We start from the raw sequence: 11,115 nt of genomic DNA on the forward strand, positions 1-11,115 counted from the left end.
CAGTAACTTTACAAAAGCTGAGGGTTGCATCTTTATGGGTCACTCATTTATTCATTCAAAAAATATTTACTAGACAGTGGCAGGAAATCATTAAGCATGGTGTCAATAAACAAACTGATATGTAATATAAGATCCAGTAGTGACAAGTAAGATGAAGAAAAATAAAGCAGAGTAAGAGGGTAGAAGATGCATGCAGGGAGTAATATGTTAGTACCAGTCAGTTTTCCTGTCTTCACGTCTACAAGGTAAACCCCTATCGCACTGCAACTGATTTCAAATGATTTCAGAGGATTTCATGCAGCTGGCTTGTTATTCTGTCTGGGACATCAGAGGCTGTAAAAAGTCACCACCACAAGTGTAGCATCTTCAGCTTTGTTGATCTAGAAATCCAACTTTGCCCATTCACCCGAGGAGGATCAGACACTGGGGAGCTGTTTCCAGCTAATCATACAAAAGGAGACACTTCTTTAAATCAGAATGTTAATTTCTTGACCTATAATAGGCACCATATCTGACCAGATGGCAGGCTCTGCTCTTTGCTCAGGCATGTCTTTCTAGCAGGGAAATCCTCTTAGAAAAACACATTATGCCATGTTCAAATGTTTGATTACCATGACAACCCATAGGGACCCTCCTGCATGGACCTGGGCCTGGAGGTGTGTGATTAGAAGAGCAGACTGTGATTTTGTGTGATTAGGAAAAGGCACCCTTCCTTCTGGTGGATGTAGGCCCACGTTAGGTTGACAAGGGGAAGGTGGGCTAGATTTCAGCCCCGACTCATTTTTTAGGGTAGGTGTTGTTGTGCAGTGTACAACCTGGACAACTGTACATAGCAGACCAAATGGAAGCAGTAAATTAAGACAAAAGTAGTTGGGTATCTTCAGGAATATTTCCATTAAAGTATGTGGTATGGGGTATCAAGAAGAGTGAATGTCATGAAATGATGCCTTTTACACCTGCCAGTCTGTGTGAAACACGTAAAAAAATCAATCAATGTTTCTTTCGCTAATCCACTTATAAAATAACTGATCCAACTGTAAACAGGCCTTTTTTTTTTTTTAATGGTTGAAAATATTTTAAAGTCATTCTGGAAAGTGTTCACATTTCCACACTCTATCTCACTGCAAGAAAAAGTTAGGGCAACTTCACTTCTGTGGGAGAGGCTGGAATCCCAGAGAGAAAGATTAGACATCCTGGGTGTGCCCCTCCCCGCCAACAGAATTAGTCTGCACCGATCCCCCACCCAGTCAGAGGACTGGCAGCACGCAGGCTCAGAAGGGCTGCATCAAGTTTCATCCTGTCACACAGGTCTGACCCGCTCCCTCACTGGGCCCACAGGGTAGCCAAGCCCAAGGTCACATTTCCTTTCCTTTCTCCTCCATTTGTCCTTCCCCGGTCGTTGGCTTGAAGGACAGTTTCTTGATCAGAAGAAATCGATTCTAAGGCGATAATCATTTGAAAACATTGATCAGGTCTGCCCTTAACGTTCATGGGACGTGAGGCAAGAATCCGAGGAAGACCCACAAACGTAAAACTTCTACATATTTAGAAGTTATAATCCATGCTAACAAGCTGTTGAATGGAACATGTTCTATTATTCTTCCTGATAAACGTACCTTCAAAGCGAACCTGAATGCCAGGCATAAGAATGCAGCAGTACAGGGAGGGCCAGCTCCCAGCCCCCAGCCCACACTGTCCCACAGCTAGCCCTCCATGCGGGCTTCCTTCAGCCACTAGAGGGTGTGGCAGCTCACACAGCCAAGCTCCATCCACAGCCCCACCAAGAGCTGCCCCCAGCCACCAGTAAGGCCGAAGGCTGCCTACAGCAGGGTGCGCCCTCTGGAGCTCAGACCAGGGAGGAAGCTTGTGTAGAGAGCCGGCTCAGTGCCATTTGGGCAGAAAATTCCAGGGTCCCAGTACCCAGATCATGGTCTAGAAAGTGTGTCCTAGGCTCCAGCTGGTATATCCCCTTAAGCTCACTGATTCCCCATCACATGGCCAGAACAGGGTCCTCTAGACCAAGGACCCGAAAGCAGGAGCCCTTTGGCCTGGATCTCAAGGTGGTACTGTCACTGACTATTTAATTTTCATCCTAGCCACTTCAATTGTGCATCTAATCTTCTCAAAATGTGGTCCAGAAGAAGCCTGTTAAAATATAAATTCCTGAGCCTTAACCTAGACCTATGAATCAGATTATCTGGACGCTGTTTCCAGGAATCAACATTTTAAAACACTCTTCCTAAATGACTCTTAAAAGTTGAGAACTGCTATCAAACAGCTAGGGCCCTGCCTTTCACACGGAATCCATCAACTCTATCCCCCAAAAGCTGGGCCCCTGAATGAGCTGATGAACTGCTCTCCATTCGAGAGACGTTATCATCTAGATAACCCTGTTGGTCTTCAGAAGCTAAGGCCAGACTCTTCCGCACAGTGTTACATAAACACTGCCCACACTGTACTCCCCAGTTCCAAGAACACCATTACTTAATTCCTGGCAAGTTGCAGTGTAATTGAGTAGGCTGCAATTTCCTTCTAGCCAGCTTCCTGGGAACCATGATCTCTTGATGAGGATCCTGGAAACACGCATGGTTTCCCAGTGGTAGTGGGGCGTTTTTTAAATTATCATTAAACTCTGTGCGTTTTAATTCCTGTCACCCTTTCCTTTCACCCACCATTCAGCAGTCATTGGGCACGTTCTGTGTACACCACCCTCAGGGTAGAATCATCCAGGCAGAACAAGAGCCATGGGTTAGGAGCTTCCAAGAAGACTTTGGTTAATCTATAGCAGAGACTGCGGTCTGCAGGGCATGGCTTTCTATAGTGAGTGGCATGTGTTTGAGAGAGGAAAAGAGGCTTTCTCCTTTTGAAAAAATTTTAAATACTAGAGGCTTAACTTTAAATATCAAGATCCAAAGCCCATGGATTCAGAGAACCTTATACATAAACCACTGATGGGAGGAGAATGTAAATGCTGACTAAAAGTAAGTAAAAATGTAATGAATGGGGGGGGAAATCATAGTGGATATGACTGGGATTCAGACACTGGTAAGTCCCTGAGAAAGTCCCCAGCTCTCCATCCCCAACACCAAGTTCTGAAGAAGACATGGGGAACAACAGGTTAGATATCCAGATCGAAACCCAGATGGGTCCATGGAGGACTCTGAAGGAGAAGGACCAGAGCCTGGCTTCCTAGTGAGATGCATGCTTCCTGAGAGTCTGCAAGCTTCATAGAAAAACCCTGTGTCCAACATGGCACCTGAGTGAGAGATGAGCCAAGTGTCAAGACAAACAGCCAAGCAGATGGGCCTCAGAGAGCCCCGCACACCCCAGCAGGGCACAAGAGATGGAAGTAAGAGGTGCTACATGCCTGTAAAGAGCACGAAGCACAGAAGAGGTCCCTGATTGGGAGAGAACTCAGAATATATGAATGTGACAACTGAAGGCCATGATGGGGCCAGAGACAACACCGTTCATGCAGCAGGAAGAGATGAGATGCCCAAGACTGGGTGGGACAAGCCACACCTCAGCAGAGGCCAGTAGGGACAGAAACTACCTCATCCCACCCCACCCCCTTGGTAGAGCTGGGAGAAAAGAAAAACGAGGATGGCGGGAATCTGAGTTTCAAACTTGAAGCAACTGAATCATATTATTAAGCTTCTATTACTGCCATTAGAACTAGAAGGCAAAATTAAATTTCATTACAGAGAAAGAGACTACATATTTGCACACCTGGCTTACACAGTCTGACACTGTAACATAGATAAAATATCCAACCTGCCACATAAGCAACAAATCCCTTGGACATAGTCTGTTCTGTGTTTGGCTATTTCCAGACAAGTGTGTGTCCATTTTTACCAGCTTCCTTTTGAGAAGAACTATTTCTGGACTCTCAGATTCCTGAATTCAGATTCTGGGGCTATACCCCATTTGAAGCCCTATTTGAGGCTTGTCATACCTTACACATAGCCCTCAAACATCTTGCAAGTATGTGTCCTTGCTATGTCAGGGCTGAGATTTGTTTTGTTTTGTTTTGGGGTATTTTTTGGTTTTCTTTGTGTTTTTTTTTTGCAGTACGCGGGCCTCTCACTGTTGTGGCCTCTCCCGCCGTGGAGCACAGGCTCCGCACGCGCAGGCCCAGCAGCCATGGCTCACAGGCCCAGCCGCTCCGCAGCATGTGGGATCCTCCCGGACCGGGGCACGAACCCACGTCCCCTGCATCGGCGGGCGGACTCTCAACCACTGCGCCACAATGGAAGCCAGGGCTGAGATTTGATTTTACCCTGCCTACAAGCTAATAAGTTGACCTGTTACTATTTCATGGCTGCTGGCAGAAAACAAGAGGCTCCTGGGTCAAAGACAAAGGACTTTATTACTCACAGCACAGTAAGAAGCATGAGTATCAGTATATTTGCCTCGGTTCCCATTGCCCTCAAGATCTACAGAGGCAGTACGATGGGCCTTGATAGATAATATGCAGTAGGTTTGTGTCACAACTGAGTTTGAAGAATCCATATTTTTATAGCAAACAGTAAGCAACACTGACTGCTTGGGGGCTTTTTACCTGATCTCTCAAAGTTACCAGCTGCATAAACAACCCTGAGAAATGGTCCAGGTAAAAGAGTGGTCAGGGCCTTGCAGACTTGGTATATCCAGCATGATGTGTAGGAACAGAAGAGGCCCAAAGAGAACTGTCTTTCCCAACATACAGGAGAGGAAACCTAGTGACTCAGGTCACAATATGGTGGTATGGGCAAAGTTCCAAACGAGGAGCCTGAAGGACCTGGGCTCTATCCGTTCTGCCATTTGTGGCTACATGATGTGGTCAAAACCTAATCCTTCTAGGCCATAGCGTTCTCATCTCTAAGTCAAGAGTAATCACACATGTCTTGCCCACCACAAATTGTTGTTATTAAGACCCAATGAGCTACTTTGTGGGAAATCACCTTATAAACTATAAAATACTATATACACTAAGGAATTGTTACAATGATCACAAATCCATCACCACCTTCTTTAAAAATAATTCACGGCTTCCCTGGTGGCGCAGTGGTTGAGAGTCCGCCTGCCGATGCAGGGGACATGGGTTCGTGCCCCAGTCTGGGAAGATCCCACATGCCGTGGAGCGGCTGGGCCCATGAGCCGTGGCCGCTGAGCCTGTGTGTCCGGAGCCTGTGCTCCGCAATGGGAGAGGCCACAACAGTGAGAGGACCGCATACTGCAAAAAAAAAAAAAAATAATAATAATAATAATAATTCAAATGACATCTACTTCTAATTTTTGTGCAGAGAAACATGGGATATAGATGAAAAATACTCAGAGCAGATGATCACTGACTTTCAGTTTAAGATTATATTAAGCTCTAGCTTTATTCTGTGCTGTAAACTCCTTGAGGGAATCTGGTTTGCATGTTCATCTTTGCATCTCAGCACAGTTCCAGGAACATAGTAATCATGGGAATGATAATGGAGTCTTGGTCTCCAACATAATTAAACCCATCCAAAGAGAGAACCGACTTCAACATAAATCTGCTTTGTAAAGTTCATAAATAACAGATGAGGCCATGTCTCAAGGCGCTGGCCAAAACTTGAGAATTTTGAAAACTGTGTACAATTTTGTTCTTTTTTGTTACTATTTCTCCTGCTCTACTTTTCGGTCACAAGAGCTCATATCAACAGCACACCCACGTCTGCCCTTCTCTATGCTCTAAATATTCCTGTCCACTTTTTTCCCCATGAAGTCCATCATCAACAACTGTTAAAGCAGAAACGAACACACCCATTGTAAAGCAATTATACCCCAATAAAGATGTTTAAAAAATAAAAAAATAAAAAATAAATAAAATGCAAAAAAAAACTGTAAAGATTTGACACATTAAATTATTCGCCTTCAAACTTTTTTCTCTCATACTCTCTAAAAGAATTTTGAAAAGTTATGTATCCCCTACATTTTCAAGTAGACACCTAAAATATTTCATCATAAATTTGAACAGCTTCATAATGGAAAAGAATATTAAAAAGAATTTGTATATATATGTGTATAACTGAGTTGCTTTGCTGTACAGAAGAAATTAACACAACATTGTAAATCAACTATACTTCAAAAAAAATCTAAAAAATTTGAACAGCTTCAAAAAATGTACTTTCTAGCATACTGTAAATATTAACTTTTAAGTAAAACTTGTGTCATACCTTGTATCCAATAGACCCTAAAGGCCAAACCAATTTTTTGATAACCATCCTCACTCACTTAAAAATTCACAGACAAAAAAACAAAAAATTCACAGACAAGCTATTTTTTGACAACTGGAAATTTTGTATCATACCTTTTTCTCTTTGATCTCATATTTTCCCAAAAGAATCTTACTAATGTAATATATTTTTATATTTGAAAGATTTTATATGATCACCCTATTAACTTCTCTACAATAACAGAAATAATTGTCCATAGGTGGAAGTTTAAACATTGTAATTTTGTATTTGTAAAGTCTTCTGGATTGAGCTATCTTTACAATGATTTTTAGTATAAAATTGACCAAAGAAATATGAATGTATAACATATTTTGAGAAATAATTATAAAGCATAGCAAGTAAGGCTTTATTGGACAATTGATCTAAATGAATAGATGGATCTTTTTAACAAGTTCCCATATCTTTGGCTGCTACTGATAGAATGACACAGGATTCAGCATCCATTCTACTCCTATTTTTCATTTTTATAGACATATGTCCTGAAAAACTTGTTAAATTAAATAAGTAATGAGAATTTTAGGCATTTTCTTTCCTTTTTTTAAATTGATATATATATATATATATATATATAGTTTAATGTAACCTTATATATAATCTCACTCTACCCTTGATTCATTACCACAGAGCAATCCCTTCCCTGCAGTTTCTTTGATAAGCCTGTACTATACAAGTCTCTAATTTAACTTTAACTTTACAGAAATCTCCTTTGAGTAACAATTACTTGTACAATTCTATATTTCTATAGTTTGTTAAAACTTTAGTCTCAACGAATCCAACCAAACACTGTTTGTTGGCAAAAGATCTGACTTGAATCTCATGCCCAGTAAATTCTCATATAATCCCCTGAAACCCCACTCATTTCTCCCTACATCACACCTCCCGGTGACTCCTAAGTGCATGCAGGTCCCCTCATCCCCTTGCATCTCTCCTCCCACAAACACGGCCCATCACCTCCTTCCTATGGGGCTGAGAGTTTACTGGGGTGAATGATGTGGTCAAACCTCCTGGCTGTACATTTCCTGGGACACAAAGAGACCAACCCCACAGAGGAGGTGCCTCCATGACACCATCAATCATGACCCAGAACGCAAAAGGACACACCTGTCCCCACACAATCCAGGACCCCCAGCCTCACACAGTCACACACGAGGCACCACCACAGCCAGTCACAAACGAAGCCACAGAAGGTGCCCTTTTGCTGTGACAGGAACACACATCCCAGTGCCTGCCGCCTCCTGAGCCTCTCTTCACCCACAGGTGTGGGAGGATCAGTGTGGGCAGGTCAGTTTCCAGGTGATAAGACAAGCAGGAGCAAAGCATTCGAAAACGACAAAAGGAGTGACTTGGAAGCCCTATGTTCCAACAACATTTCTGATGACCCAGCTCTGCTTTCACTGAAACAAAATTTAAGGAGTTGTTTCTCTCTCTGGTGCCTGAGCACCTCTTGCCCCACTAGCTTCCTCATACTTTCTGGGTTTTATATCTACTGTGACTAAAAATGCACACAATACAGTGGAAGCAGTAGGAATTCATGTGATGCTGAGTCAGCAGAGGAGTGTGTAACTCATCTCATCCCAGGTCAGCACAGAAATCAGAGCTGGTTTATGGAGACCTCCTAAGATAATGAGAACATCCTTCTAAGAGAGCTCATTGTGTGCCCAGGACAATGGAAAAAGGAGTAAGGCACACAGCCCTGGATAGAAGGACACAGGGAGAGTTGGGGAGGGTGGGGACACGTTGCTTCCGGGAAAGAATCTCTAAACATTTTCTCAGACATTGCCTCTCTGTCTTAGCCGTGACGACCACCTGGAGTCCTTTTCAATACTGGCCTTAGTCGTCTGAGCTGCTAGAACAAAATATCACCCACTGGGTGGGTTATAAACAACAGAAATTTATTGCTAACAGTTCTGGAGGCTGGCTGTCCAAATCAAGGCACCAGCATTGTCCCCTTCTGGAGAGAGTTCCCTCCTGATTTGTGGCTGGCACCTTCTCACTGTGTCTTTACATGATGGAAAGGGCTATGGAGCTCTCTGAGGACTCTTTTACAAGGGCACTTATACAGTTCATGAGGTCTCCACCCTCATGATCTAATCACTCCCAAAAGTCCACATCCTAATACCATCATCTTTGGGGGTTACATATCAATATACTAATCTAGGGGGAAAGAAACATTCAGACAATACCATGGCCCAAGGTACATTCCACTGTACTTCAAAATATAAAATGCAGTGTTGAATTACCACAAACAGCATTATTCTAATCCTATTTCCAATTTTTAAAAAAGGTCATACACTGGTTATTTTCCAACATTCACACCATTTTGGCAGACTAGACAATTAACTGGATTTTATCTCACTACAAATTCTTTTCTCTTCCTCCTCTTGCTCCAGGTTAAAGTAGGACAATGAGGCATTTCCCCATTCATTTAGATAAAAATATGAGCAACACCTACACACACCACTTAAGAACACCCAGAATGGTGACAGAATATCTTGGCAGAAATTGTACACCCAACCCTAATATGTTAGGTCCTAAAAAATCAGTAGACCCTTTTTTACATGATCGAGAAGATCAGTGATTCTGGCCATAACAGGGACATCACAGATTCCACAGTGACCCCATTCCTCTTTCCATCTTTGTCAGAGATTCCATGGCACAGGGATTTGCAGTGAACCTCATAGGTCTGGTCCCACTCAGATAAACACCCCAGCACATTCCCACCTTCTACCTGTCCAGCCAGGGCATGAATGGGGCAGCTCAGGACAAGGCAGGGTGAGTACCTGTCCTGCCTAATGGTGCTAACACAGCTCTGAGTTCCTCTCCTGCTGGGGAGCCCTTCTCTCCTGTTTTCTGCCCTGAGGTTGAACAAAAGGAAGCAGTCACCTGCCTGGACTTGGCTCCAGAGCTTTGTACAGGGAAGTGTCAATCAGGATGGGCCATAGTTTTAGGGACAGGGTTGCTGGACCTCATCTCCCCACAGAGGTGCCATGATCACGTCATCTGTAGTATAGGTGACACTGTCTGCATGGAGAGTCTGGGGCATCTCCAATGAGGAGCAAATCTTATCCCCAGTGCAAATCACCCTCATCCATGTCTGGGGATTAGTGACAACTCCTGGCAATTATTGAGAAGATCTACATGAGCAGCTGAGCAAAGGGCACAGAAAGTTTTTTATGTTCCCAGTTGGAGAATCCAAGTTTAGAACGAAAGTCATAACTGGGGGGAGGGGACACTCAAAGTGCACCAGGGGCTCCCTTCACTGTGTTTCCCATTGGGCATTTTCTTTCATGGTCTCACTTTTCCAAACTGTTCCAAAGACTCTTCACCCTGATCATTGGCATACCATCTGAAGGCTGGACTTTCCCCTGAGATTAAGTTCCACAACCCTTGATATTTATGGTTTCAGGTCTGTTTAATCTGGAAAATACCTCCTTTGAAGCCAGTGTCTCCTTCCTCAAAATCCTCAGGTCTCTGTTGTGTCCACATGACTCTATAAGGAGATCACAATTTGTTCTAAGACACACACGGATCTCTGTCTTTGAGTCTCTCATTGGACCACCAGCCTGTCCTTGTGTTCTGGGCAGTTATTGCCAGAAAGAGAACATTCTTTGAGAACAGCAGAAGGCACAGTGTGGGGAGAGAAGACATCTCCATTTCTCAAACTCACAGTCCAGAAGCCAAGATCTGGAGTCAGTTGAGTCTTCCCTTGTCAATGCACAGATTCTTTCCAAACACCCACATCCCATTCTTGGCTGGACCCCACGTCCACCTCCCAGTAATGGTGGCCAGAGGTGAACAGAGGGAATCCCAGGACACAAGTTGTATGGTTGAATCTCTCAGGTCAGAACCTTTTCTTCTGCTTGAAAAACCCACAACAGACAGCTTTCAGGTCCTGAGAAATGATGAGGTACTTGTTGGGTGTGTCAACATCCAAGGTCACATCCACTTGGAACTTCCACATCCTTGGGTTCATCTGGAGGACAGCTCTCAGCTGGGGCCCTAACTCCTTAACCTTTGAAACCAGGGCTCAGAGCTTGAGAGCACACCTGAGGTCATTCTTTTGTGAGACCACAGAGCAGTTGGGGCACAATAAACCCCTCCCCATCAGGCTCCTTCTGCAGTGAATCGAAGCACTGGAAGCAGCAGACATATTCACATTTCAGGTACATGGGGTTTTCAAGATAAGTCAGGCAAACCATACATTTACTTGCTTCTTTAAAGTGTTCAGCCATGGGTCCTCTTTGCTCAACTACGTCCAGCTGCTTCCCCTGACATCTCAGTTCTAGGCATTTTCCTATGGAAATGCCACTGTGCTATTTGAATGCCTTCTTAATTATAAGTCAAAAAGAGCACAGTGATCTATTATCAAAAAATATTTTTTTAAAGAAGATGTTGGGGGTAGGAGTTTATTAATTAATTTATTTATTTTTGCTGTGTTGGGTCTTCGCTTCTGTGGGAGGGCTTTCTCTAGTTGTGGCAAGCGGGGGCCACTCTTCATTGCGGTGTGTGGGCCGCTCACCATCACAGCCTCTCTTGTTGCGGAGTACAGGCTCCAGACATGCAGGCTCGGTAGTTGTGGCTCAAGGGGCCTAGTTGCTCCACAGCATGTGGGATGCTCCCAGACCAGGGCTCAAACCCGTGTCCCCTGCATTAGCAGGCAGATTCTCAACCACTGCGCCACCAGGGAAGCCCCCAAAAATATTTTTAATTATCTACCTATTGACAACTTGGTTAGGTCTTTCTTTTATTTTATTGAAAGCAAAGAATTGAAAATGACCTAATTTACCAAAAAAAATTTTTTTTTACCCAGTCATTAGAGTTCTTCACTTTCTAGGAAATATGAGCCCAGAAAAGCTTATCACATGCT

At 43.7% G+C, this 11,115-nt stretch overlaps 1 pseudogene across 1 annotated transcript; it reads right to left on the reverse strand.

The window, feature by feature from the left end:
• Positions 1-9,795: 9,795 nt before the first annotated feature.
• On the reverse strand, positions 9,796-10,480 carry LOC309810738 (ret finger protein-like 4A-like protein 1; annotated as a pseudogene). Its single transcript has one exon. The product of its transcript is annotated as a ret finger protein-like 4A-like protein 1 (transcript).
• Between the last annotated feature and the right edge of the window lie 635 nt (positions 10,481-11,115).

The sequence above is a fragment of the Mesoplodon mirus genome (genome assembly GCF_964341445.2).
Source record: "Mesoplodon mirus genome assembly, chromosome: 9".
Taxonomy (NCBI): domain Eukaryota; kingdom Metazoa; phylum Chordata; class Mammalia; order Artiodactyla; family Ziphiidae; genus Mesoplodon; species Mesoplodon mirus.